Source organism: Pinus tabuliformis, chromosome 5_2, assembly GCF_031772625.1.
Source record: "Pinus tabuliformis cultivar Carrire ecotype Pingquan chromosome 5_2, CPIR1, whole genome shotgun sequence".
NCBI lineage: Eukaryota > Viridiplantae > Streptophyta > Pinopsida > Pinales > Pinaceae > Pinus > Pinus tabuliformis.
The window spans coordinates 167583448-167596524 of record NC_142306.1 but is presented as its reverse complement, the minus strand read 5'-3'; positions in this window follow the sequence as shown (position 1 = coordinate 167596524).

The window sequence follows — 13077 nt, the reverse complement described above, 5'->3', positions numbered from 1 at the left end:
CTTCCACTTCATGATATAACAGAGCTATGTGTCCATCTCTCAAGGGGAAAATCTAAAACTGGAAAAGGGCCTAGAGATCCTTCTCTCATTAGAGCAAACAAATCTGCAACTGGATCAGTAAGTAGGGCTGAGATTGGCAACATGCTTGATGAATTCAAAACTGATATTTTAGGGAGTCTTAGTGAGCAACTAGACACCCTTAAGATACAAAACAAGCAGAAAGCAGAAGCTGAAGCTTTGGCCATCTTTTGTCCAAAATGTAGGAAGAAACATGCTCTAAGGGAATGTCCCTTGGATGCAAAAGTTATAGAAACATGTGTGATTTGTTCAGAAAACCATGAGACCAGGGATTGTCCTTGAATTCCTGGGCTCAAAGTTGTCTTTCAAGAAGATCCAAATTCAATTGAGTCTCTCTGTTTTGTTGCAAGGAGACCTTGGCAGGGGCAACAAAATCAAGGGTTTAACAATTCTATGAACTTTCAACCCCCACCAAATTGGAATCCTTGGCAACAACCTTGGTCCCAACCTCAAAATCCTTTTCAATCATGGGTACAGGGTATGCAAAATCCTTATGGGAGATTTGCTCAATTTTATCAGTATCCTCCATCTTTTCAAAATCAACAAGCTCCACAACTTCCAAATCAAAATCCACAACTATCATTGCCATTTCCACAACAACAACAACCTTCTCAACAAAATCCAAATTCTCAACTCTTACTTCCATTCCAACAGAAGACAAATCAACTACCTTCCCAGCCATTGCCGAACTCCAACAATAAAAACCCTCAAAATGCTTACATGGTAGAAGGACAACAATTTCCTACCTATATGATTGTTCCTCTTAATGATGTACAACTCAGATCTGGTAGAGTTTTAGACAAGCCTTATATAGATGCTCAAAAGCAAATCATTTCTGAGAAAGATTCTCTTGAAGCCAATAAAGGTTATGAAGCACCTCTTCAAAACCCAAGCACTCAAAAAGAAAAAGAAAAAGAGTCAACCCCCACAACTCCTATAGTTGAGCAACCTGCATCTTCATCTATACCTCCTTTTCCTGAAAGATTACAAATTGACAAAGGGGTGGAAAAACAAATCTTGTTGCCTGACTATGATTTTATAGATGAATTAAAGAATGTCTGTATCAAGATTCCCTTGTTACAAGCCATTAAAAAGATTCATATTCTAGCAAAAACAATAAAGGAGTTGAGTCTTAAAATACCAGGAAGGAAACCAAGAGATACAAGAAGAATCCACCTGGTAGGAAAAATTGCAGATATCATGATGGGAAAAATTACTATGCAGAAGTATGTAGATCCCGGTAGTCCAATTGTCAAAACACATATCATTGGGGTAGAAATTCCAAATACTTTGATTGATTTAGGGGCTATTATCAACATTATGAGTAGACAAACTATGGAACAGCTAAAACTTCCTAATCTTCTTTTTACACCTACTTTACTGCAACTTGCAGATCGATCAATTATCAAACCAGATGGTGTATTAGAAGACATTTCGGTCTCCTTAGATTCTTGGGAATATCCAATAGATTTCATGATTTTAACTCCCAAGAGTAATCTAGGAGGACACCCTCTCATCTTAGGAAGACCTTGGCTAGCCACAGCTGATGCTTTTATCAGTTGTAGATCTGAGGATATGTATATTTCTGATGGTAATTCGACAAAGAAATTCAATCTATATCCTCCAGCAAAAGCAATTACAGAAGTAGGAGATAATGAATGGGTTGATGATGAGGATACTATACAACCTGTATTTACCATTTCTGAAATCATTGAAGATAGTCAAATTCTGAACACATTAGAAAACTTTGAAACATCTTCAGAATATGACCACACACAATTTCAGTTAGATTCTGACATTGAGTATCTATCATCTAGACAAATGTCTCTTTACTCTATGGAAGAGTTTGGTAGTTCCGCCATTGAGATCTTTCCAGGTAAAACATTGAATATCAACAAAAACTTGGAAAAATCACAACAGGGAGAGCTAACCAAAATCTTGCAAAAACATTCTACTACATTTGCATGGGAGTATACTGATATGAAAGGTATTGACCCTAAGACTTGCATTCATCACATCTACATTGAGGAAAATAGTAGACCAATCAGACAACCTCAGAGAAGGATGAATCCAAACCTTAGGGAGATAGTGAAAGAAGAGCTCCAAAAACTACTCAATGTAAACTTCATTTATCCAATTTCAGATAGCCAATGGGTTTCTCCTTTGGTTATAGTACCTATAAAGAATGGTAAATGGAGGGTATGCATTGATTACAGGGAATTGAACAAAGCAACCTTGAAGGATCACTTTCCTTTACCCTTTATCAATCAGGTATTAGATACTTTAGCAGGCAAAAAGTACTTTTCATTTTTGGATGGTTTTAGTGGCTATAATCAGATTCAGGTAGCACCTGAAGATCAAGATAAGACCACATTTACCTGTCGGTGGGGAACTTTTGCTTACCGAGTTGTTACACAGTAATTTGTCACCATTGGTCACCGTCCCTGTTACCCCTTTCCCGCACTTTGGAGGACTCATTCCGGGACTTGTGAGCAGTGACATAACTTGAAAACACTTGCATTATGTTCCCCTAAGTATGGACTTCATATGCCTTGAAGACATCTCCTGCAAAATATCCTTAAAAAGTCCCCTTTTTCCATTAGCGCGGATCCACAGTATATCACCTGCGCCAATGAAGGAAATTCTCCAAAGACGACGCGCTCATTGGCGCTATGTCTCAAAGTCTTACCCGCGCCAACCAAGTTTGGAAAATTTTGTTAACAAACGCATGCCCGAGAGTTTTTTCCTTTCGACTCATGTGGCTTTTCAGGGATAATGACAATCTCATGGATGTCGAGATTCATCGTATCTCTACCCACAATAGATTTTCGAGGATAATGCTTATCCCATGAATGTTTGGATTCATTGTATCTCTGCCTCCTCCTCCATCTATAAAAGCTTGTTCTGCTGCATTTGAAAAGCTAGTTTTGAATATAGTGAGATTGATACTGTCAGAAGTCTCAGAGATTGTTGTTGAGTCTTCTTTGCATTCATAGTCAAAGAGAGAGAGAGGCTTGTTCCTGATCCCGACAAGCTTTGCAAGACATGTGTAGCTGATCACCCAGCCAAAGGAGGATTTGACGTCAGAACTTCGGTTGTATACTCCTTTGTTGATTATCAATAATAGATGACTATCATTATGGTTCCATTCTTGTTGTTCGTTATAATGATGATTGAATTATATCTTTTCTAACCGATATATAATTGCATCCATTGGATTTTATGCTTGTATTCGTATCGTTCTTTGCATCTGCAGGTGTCCATTCACGGAGATCGTGAGGATCGTGACCGGCCGGAGCAAAGGAACGGGAGCGTCAACTCTCCTACAACACTAGCGTTGGAATCCGAGTAGGTTCTCGTAATCCACCTTTAATTTGCAATTAGGAACCTGCATGATAGTATTATTTGATTGTTGCTAGACCCATTTCGGGCTAGTGGGATCGCCTCTGTCCACAGAGGGGATTTACCTCTCCAACAATTCGGCGACTCCGCTGGGGACGCTATTTGTTGTTTGATTCGTAAACTTTGGACGGATCCTGAAGTACGGCCAGGTAGCCTTCGAAACGCTATTGCTCTGCATTAGCAAAGTAGATCAACGCCACTTCAGTCAATCTCCGGTTTGGTTTACGAACCGAACAGCTTGGAGTTTGTCTTGCACTTTGGTTTTCTCTTGTTTGCTTGCTTAGATAAGCTTTCTGGGTTGGATTTTTAAGTTGTTTCTTGCTGCCTGGTCTGTCTGGATACTGTCGATCAGACCCTGGACTGCTTGTTTTTATTTTTAAGCCAGCAAACTTTATTAGCGTGATTTTTTACCTGACAATCGCGCCAGTGGGCGCATGTTGCACAAAAGCAACTCGCGCTAATCCCTTAATAGCGCGAGTTACAGACTGACAGTCGCGCCAGTCCTGTGAACTTTTCCAGTTTGCTTGTTTGGAAGCCTTCTGAGCTTGGATTTCTGTCTTTTCACATCTTTTTCGACTACTGGAGTGTGTCAGAGCTTTGTTTGACTGGTTTTTGACCTTCATCCTTTGGGTGTTTGCCTCTTTCCATCGATTTCATATTCCAGCCCTAGAGCACCTAGTGGCTTTGTACATCGAGCCTTCCGTGGGAGTTTTTGGTTCTTTGATTGTCCAATCGACTTCTTGGCTATTTTTTGCACTTGTCTAGTGGTTGTCAAAACTTTTTATTGTGTGCTTCGAGCAATCTACCTCTTGTTCGTTTGGATTTCGCTTGGCTTCGTTTGGGCTTAGATCACATAGCTCATTGAGGTTTTTGCGATTTTTCTTGGTTTGAAAGATTGTCTTGGTGTTTCAGACTTGATTCTATTTTTCATTGAGTGAAATTTGTGTTTTTACTCTTTGTTATTATCTCTCAAAATTTGTTTAAGTGCATTATGCCATTAAAAAAAAAACAAACGATCTTTTTGCATTGCATTAGTTAATGGAAGTTAGCATTCTTCATTGTTATTAGCAATTAGTCACTTTTAAAAAAGAAAAGAAAAAGTTTCGTTTATTGCCATTAGCTGCATTAGAATCTTTGTTGATTGTTTGATGATCATTTTGTTTGTTTGAAAGATCTCAACTCTTCTGTAGTTAGCATTCATCGAATGGAATGATACATTTTGGCATATAGCTTGCATTTAGGAAATTGTGAGAGAATACATACGGTAGGACCTGGAAACTGAAACCTAATCAAAGATCAACTGTAAAATGAATTGAATGAATCTAAAAACGCATTGGAACTTAACGCATACATTCTAGAGGTCTAGGCTAGAGATGTGTTCCGGCGTCGTTAAACCTAGTCACTGTTGTTTCACATTATGGTTGGGTGATTCCTCCTTTTGTGACTCGATAGTGGTCTAGCACGGATTTGTGCTCCCACGTACCGTCGAGTATATGTGGAGACCCCACTAGGTTATCATCCTTTATCCACAGGAAGCCGTGTCTGCCGCCTTACAAGCCGTAATGCACTGAACACAGCATTCGGGAAGATTGACTGTCGTACGGGAAGTCTTTGGTTTTCATCTGATTGCCAAGGTGTATAAGTAGTTTTACGGATTGTGTGGTAAACCTTTTGCCTAGTTCTCCAGAGTAGTCACTTTTGACCCTTTTCGGACTCCCTAAAAGAAAAGGTTCACCTGAGCATTTGTCACTTCGGGCTCACTAAATATTCGAAGGAGACTAGAGTCACCTTTTTGTCCTTTTCTCAACTCTTAAAACATGAAAAGGTCAAGTTCAGTTCCTTTGTCTTAAAATTTATTCGGCCACGATTCACATTTACCCGGTTAGATCTTGTTTGCGTTAGTTTGAGTAGGGTCCTGTCTCATTAGATTCCCTGGGATTTTGTGAAGTTTTCATCCTGGCGGAATTACCAATTTCATCTTCATCCTTTGCCGACATACCGGTTGTGAGTGAAACTCTTACTGTTATTCCGAGTATACAACCGATTAATTCACGTGCTCCAGGCGACGAGACTTACGAATTTCATTGGAACCCCGTTTGGGAACCTTCTGAGGACGGTATCCCTTTTTGGGAATACACTTCCCCTCGTGTTTCCGCCCCACTATTTTCTTCCGATATGGAGGAAGTATCCCCTACTTCGACTGAAGAATCCGTTGTGACGAGCGATGAAATTCCCACCGCAACGGAACCTATACTTGTTAGTAGCACCCCTACTACTAGGAGACTACCTCCAGGCTATAAAGCAATAAAGGATGTTATGTCCTCTGGAACTCCCTTCATGAGTTCTATTTGGTCACAACTCGCTTTTCCCACCACGGAGCCTTTTACTCCACAAAGTCGCAGTACGTCTGTTACCTCAATCCCAACCATTCCAACGGTATGTGTAGCTTCTTCGACTCCCATTTTCAGTCGTCCTTCGGCCTCTATATTCGGAGTCTTTGATCCTACGTCAAACGTCCCAGCAGAGGGGCCATACGATCAGTATTTACCACATCTTGGTAGGCCTTTGTCGTCTCAACCGACTGTTGAGATTTCAGTCCCGCTGTCAATTGATTGGGGCCCCACCTCTTATCATGGTGGCCAAGTATCGTCTGTGCAATCCCAAAGACCACCTCATCAAGACCAACAAGGACAACCCTTCCAGGGACAACCTTTCGCCTCTGGTGGTCCATCTTTCACCCCTTATGCTCAACCTTCTGGTAACTCAGGTCAATATTCTGTTCAACAAGGCCAACCTGGTATCCAACAAGGTTATCCTACTAGACAAATTGGTCAATCGTATGTTCACCCAAACCAACCTAATGTTCAGTATGGTCCAACATCTGGACAAGCTGGTCAACCATATGGTCAGCCCACCGTCCAGTATAGTCAACCTTCTGGGCAAGTCGGCCAGCCTCAAATCCAATCAGGCCAACCAACTACCCAGCCCACTCGGCCATCTGGTCCGTTAGGACAACCCTCAGTTGTGCAACAACAACTCCATCCCCAGCAAGTACAACCTTCTGGGCAGGTGGGCCAACCTCAATATCAACTAGGTCATCCTTCCGGCCAGATAGCCCAACCTACAGGACATCCTTCTGGCGTTGCTCAACCCGGTTTTTTACCCCAGGCTGGACCCCAGGCCCCATCCAGTCTTCAAATGCAAGTTGGAATTCAATCCCAACCAGTCTGTCAAGCTCAGCCTGTTTCTCAAACTCAGTTTGGAGTCCAGCCACCGTATGGTTACCAGCAACCTCAAGGGCAACCTTCGTTTGCCCCATATCAAAATTATCAACAACTGCAGGCAAATCCTTATCAGAATTATCCGCAACCGTATGGTGCTCCTGCAGGACAGTTTGGTAATCCATGGAACGCTGGGGGGCAGAACCAAAATCCCTACGGACAAAACCCTATGGGGCCAAATCCGTCCGGACCAAGCCCATGGGGGCAACCACCACTGGGTTGGAACCCTGGTGCTCCATCCTACCAGCAGCCCCAGATGTCCTTCAATCCTTAGTTACCTTTCTTAGCGACTTTAGAATTACCGGATGTGTCCAAACTGACCAATGATCTGATTCTCCATAATCCGTATTGGCCTCCGGTTCCGACCAAAATTCCCGGTGATTGTCCCAAATTCGATGGTAAAGCTAATGAAGATCCTCAAGCTCATGTCATGACCTATCACTTGTGGTGTTCATCCAATTCGTGGCTTGATGATTCGATTCGGCTTCGCCTTTTTCAAAGGACTCTCACTGGCTCTGCAGCTAAGTGGTATATTGAGCTCACCCGCGGATCCTTTCAGGATTTCAACTCGTTGGCTATGGCATTCCTCACTCATTTTCAGTTGCCCATTCGATATGAAACGGGTACACACCTCCTGACATCCTTAAGACAGACAACGGCTACGCATATCTCTGATCATATCCATGAATGGAGACGGCGTAGACGTATGATCAAATTTTGGATTCCCGACCAACTTCTTACCGACTGGTTTACGACTTCGTTCGTTCCTCCAATAGCTCGGGACATTGCCATGGGGGCGTGTGTCACTGAAGAGCAAGCTATCGCGCGCGCTCAGTACCTTGACTTGGTTTATTCTCAGTCTGGTACATTGTATGATTATTTGCCTGATGCCCCGAGACCAGGAACATCCAAAGCCCCGCCAACACCAACTGTTGACGGTATTATTGGTTCTGTTAACTCGTCCTCGAAGAAAAATTCCGCGAACCCTGGGAAGCAAAAATCAAATGCTTCGAATGAACACACTTCTCAGGTTACACCCACTTCGAATATTACTTCCGAGGTCAATGCCGTCCAGTCCACCACGGAAGACAAAGCCTCGAAAGGAAAGAAGAAAGGAAAAGGGAATAATAAGCCAGATCAACCTAAACAGGACTCCCCTAAGCCTCCACCCGAGGAAGGTGCCAAGCGCAAACCCAAGTATCCTTGTCTTATCTGTGATGAAGATAACTATACCAAAGACTGCTCTAGGCAGTCCGAAGTTAGTCGTTTGTTGAAAGGCACCCCTGGGACTCCTGCGGTGCTCAAAGAACCCTCTCCCTCCCAACAAACTCAGATGGTGGCTGACCCCTCTCAACCTCCCTCTTCCTTCGGTTCCCAAGTATTTATGGCTGGAACGATACCTGTCCATATCAGTACTCGAACAAAAGATTATCTGTCATCTGCCGGGAAAGAGCCTGAGGTCCCCTCTAGTGCTCCTTCGTTCAGTTCAGGCCCGCTCCACATCGAGAGACCTAGTACTGAGACGCCTATTCGACCCCCTCCAAAAGGAGTACTCCGGAAATCTTCTTGCAATCCAAATGCTCGTGCTGCACAACACTACAATATTGTTGAGGACTTAGCTCAGACTCTGTCGGCTATGTCCGCTTTAGAAGTTCTCCAGAGTTGCCCTTCTCAAAGGAAGTCCTTGCTATCGGCTATCGGTGGCATAGACCCGGCCGACTCGGATTTGATTACTTTTGACTTGGAATGCCATACGCAGAGACTGCCTCACCAAATCGCATTCCTCATACAGGTTATTATTAATTCCAAAACGATTCATCGTACAGTCATTGATGAAGGTGCTTCAACTTGCATCATGTCTGTTGCCTGTTGGAAAGCTATTGGATCTCCGACGCTGAGCCAGTCTCCCACAACCTTGGAAGCTTTTGATGGAAGAGCATCCCGTCCTTATGGTATACTCCAACGTTTGCCCATCTCTTTGGAAGGGAAGACGGTCGAGATGGAAGTTGAAGTTGTTGATGCTAATCTTACCTACAACCTCCTTCTCGGACGTAGCTAGATATACGCGATGCAAGCTGTAGCTTCATCTTTGTTTCGTCTCATATGTTTCCCTCATCAAGGGAAGATTGTTACCGTAGACCAGCTGTCATTCTTCGCTTTCTCTTCTGAAGGCAACATCCATTTTGTGGAGCATACCTCCAAATCATCTGAGAGTCTGGGAGCCGGGCTTTTCCTTAGTTAAGGAAACCTTTCCCGTTGTATCTTGCTTCCTTTATTGCAGGTGAAGTATTGAGCATGACAACTGACCACAGAGTCTCCATTTTTTGAAATGAGCTTCCTTGGTTGCATGTTTTCCTTGAGATTTTTCTTAGTTTGGCAATTTCAAAATTTTCCAAATTCAACTTTCTCTTCAACTCTTCAAAACTACATTCCTCTTGTTGAGAGATGACTGCCTTACCTCTGTCATTTTTATACAGCTGTGATGATGTTTCCTTAGCCCTAGGGCTAAGTCCTGTTTCAGCTCTTATGATATCTCCCTTTCTTTGGACACATTCTCCTTTGAAATCACTTTAGATAAATCAACGTGGAAGAAAATACCTTGCTTAATTGAGGAGCTTCCTCGCTTGAATTTGATGAAGATTTCTAATCTTTGATCACCATGGGCTTGTTTGCTCAAACTAAGAATTGTATCAAATGTATATTGCATGAACACGACCAAGATCAACATGAGTATGTCTAGGATCAATTAACTTTTACCTTACCCTTTTCCTTTGAAATTTTTCCAGTGATAACAGTGGCTCCACTTGGGATAGTGTGCCCTTGTGGTACACTAAGAACCTGTAGTTCCAGTGCCTTATCCTCTTATGATGAACAAAAATTTATTTGACAAACATCTTCTTCAAGCTTCTTGGGCCTTCACCTCGGGCTTAAGCTTGATGATCACTGTAGGAGAAAGAAATCTACATCTACTGAAAAAAATGCTCAGTCAACCTTGAGCTTATTTGCATTTTCCTACCTACCTACCCTATCAATTCAAACTTCTTTCAGCTCAATCAATGTGAAATTTTCAATGTAGCCAATCATTTGTCTTATCTGATGTTTGATTTCTTTGACTGCATCGGAGTTCAGCGCCAATATGATATTGTGATGACCGCTGCCACTGAAATTGCCTCTGATCTTCATAGAAAAACTGAAACACTGGAGAGTAAAACTCTTCCATGTAGTCAGCTATAGGATCCCAGAATACATAATCAGCTTGATGGTTCTCGTAATTTTCTGGTTGTGCAAACTGATCTTCAACAACAGTGTACAGTTCCTCAATCGTGAAAGAGAAAGGAAGCAACACTCTCTCCTTGTGTTCTGCTATAGAAAGCTTCTGAAAATAATGATCATGATTATGAAAACTATATGCCTGAATTTGACCTTGTAAACCTTCAATGTCTTTCTCAATGTCTTTGGCAAATTCATCCAAAAATTTCATCTTATCCTCTGCCTTGCAGTCAAATGATTTTAGATAAGAAGACAAGGACAAAGAAAAACTTTCATCTATTTCTTCATTAATATGATCATCATTCCATTGTTTGAAACCTTGAATTGAAGGAGAGTTTGCCACCACATCTGATCTATCTATCCATTCCTCCAAAAACATAAGCCAAAAGTCTTCAAATGACTTAATGGATTTGGTAGGGAAGCTTTCAATCCACTGTTTACATTTCCCTTGAAATGAATCATAGAACAACATAATGCAAACATCCTCATGTTTAACTCTAAGAAGCTCTGTAAAATCACAAAAATCTGATATATGCTTCAAAGTTAAACTCAAATCTTCTCCATTGAATTTTGGACCATTCCTTAGAAAATACGCATCCTTGGGAAAATGATTTGGGAAACCATGAATTCCTGAAAAATCTATGCATGCATACCTTGAACTAAGAATGGTAGCATCTGGGTCCTTCATAACTCCAGTGGAATCACCATGAATCTATGAATTTCGAATTCTTCAACAATGGAGTCGCCAAGGTAGATTTGCAGCCTCAAAAACCTTCTGAGCTCCTGCTACCTTCAGAAGTTCAGCTTCTTAATTTTGGGAATGAATAGACTTCAGGCTCCCGGCAGACGCACCAAAATGTTATCTCAAAATCAAGCTCTGGAAGGCTGCAAACCAGGAAGACTTCAAGTAACTATTTCAAACCAATCTTTAGACTAAGGCTTAGCCTCCTCAGCCTGAGAGGGCTCTCTCAAAGGGTTAATGATTTAGATTAAAGATATGAATAGATGGCTAACTCTATGGTTTGTAATTGTATATGTTTATAGGTTGAAAGATGAAGGCTGGCTACCATTGGGCTATGGAGTCAAAGTATGTTTCAGTACCACAACAAGATCAGCTTAACATGAAGTCAGGGCATTCAGCATTTGAATATTCAGAACACAACACACATATGGAACCACAGCTCATAAGTGCACACAGGAAGTCAGAGCACAATCAGTGAATTCTGAGTGATTGTACACCTATGCAACTGTAAACAAAACTAAGGAAAGGACAACACACATTCTGAATATAAGAAATCCTTCATGAATCCTGAGTAGTGAAGCCAAAGCATTCTACCTAGCATGGAAGTCAAGGGATTATAGAGTTCGAGTGTAGAAATGACAATACAAAACAGTGAAACATAGTAAGTTTATCTATGAAAGAAGTCAGAGCATCAGTGATGAATTATGAGTATCATAAGTAAACACCACTGCAATGTAAGTATTGGAAGATGCCATCATAACAAGAACATACAAGAACTCTTCATGAATCTTGAGTTGTCTAAGTAGAAATCTGCATTAGGTTAAAAATATACACAGTCTGCACATAGAGCAGCAGCTGAGCCAAAAAGTCTCCAACCCTTTGCTAATTCGACCTCTTGCTCTATATAAAGCATTTACAATTAGGATTCCATCATCCCTCATCAAGAGAATTCGAATTTTCCATCAGTGACACCTATTCTAACCATAAAACAAACCATTAATTAGAACTAGCTGTTAACTAGGAGTGCTAGTGACCTAATACAACTAGGAGTGTAACTCCTTATTATGACTAAAACAACCTTATCTAAACATTTAAAACATTCTTTGACACCTAAGACTCCATGAAGTCGAATTTGATGAAGCCCATAACCTTCCAGCTGGCCCTTGATGACTCATCCTTTTGCTGTTCCTAGAAACTAGGAGACTGTCCCTTGCTCTGTTCTGGCTGAAAAATAGGTCTTGGGACAGAGCTCATAACTTCTCGTACAAAATGTATTTGGAAAAACTGAAAGAGGTTTTTGTAAACCAATCCATGCTGAACAAAAACCTCTTTTGGTTTTTTGAAACACTACTCCAGCTACCCAGAATCGATCCTTGAAGAAGACGTGTAAAACAGGAAATTTGATTTTTTGAAAAACTGCACCTACAGCAGTTTTGTAGCGCAACTTTGGTCACCCGTTTCTCCCAGCTCATAATGAATTTGAAGAAAGTGAAAGAGGTTTTTTCACTTTAGTATCTTAGGAATGAAAACCTCTTTCACTTTTCAGAGAGTAGTTTTCCACTGCTCAGAAACTCTTCTAGAAGTTGACTGGTAGAAACTAGGAGACAAAGTTCCTCTTTTCTAGAGTTTCTTTTTTATTCTTGTCTTCGACCTTCTGCTACTTGTTTTGCCCTTGCTGGATGTTTAAACCTTGTAAATACTCCCTTTCAGAAATCCTTCTTCACAAATATTTGCTTTTTGTCTCTCAAAAACCGGCCCATCAAGTCATAATATGCAGCTACAGCAGTTTCGTAGCGCGCTACGAAACTGCTGTGTAATTCTAAAAACACAGCTTGAGGCCAAAAATTCAACTCTTGATCTTTCCTTTGCTTGAAATGGCCTTTCCATATGTCCTAAAGTTGTTCAAAACTGAATGCAAAGGCATCATTCTTCAAGGAAAAAATTTAAAAAGGTAAATCATCAAAATTTAAGGACTTAACCTTACTTGCTGCGTGATTTTCCTTAGTTAAGGAAACCTTTCCCGCTGTATCTTGCTTCCTTTATTGCAGGTGAAGTATTGAGCATGACAACTGACCACAGAGCCTCCATTTTTTGAAATGAGCTTCCTTGGTTGCATGTTTTCCTTGAGATTTTTCTTAGTTTGGCAATTTCAAAATTTTCCAAATTCAACTTTCTCTTCAACTCTTCAAAACTACATTCCTCTTGTTGAGAGATGACTGCCTTACCTCTGTCATTTTTATACAGCTGTGATGATGTTTCCTTAGCCCTAGGGCTAAGTCCTGTTTCAGCTCTTATGATATCTCC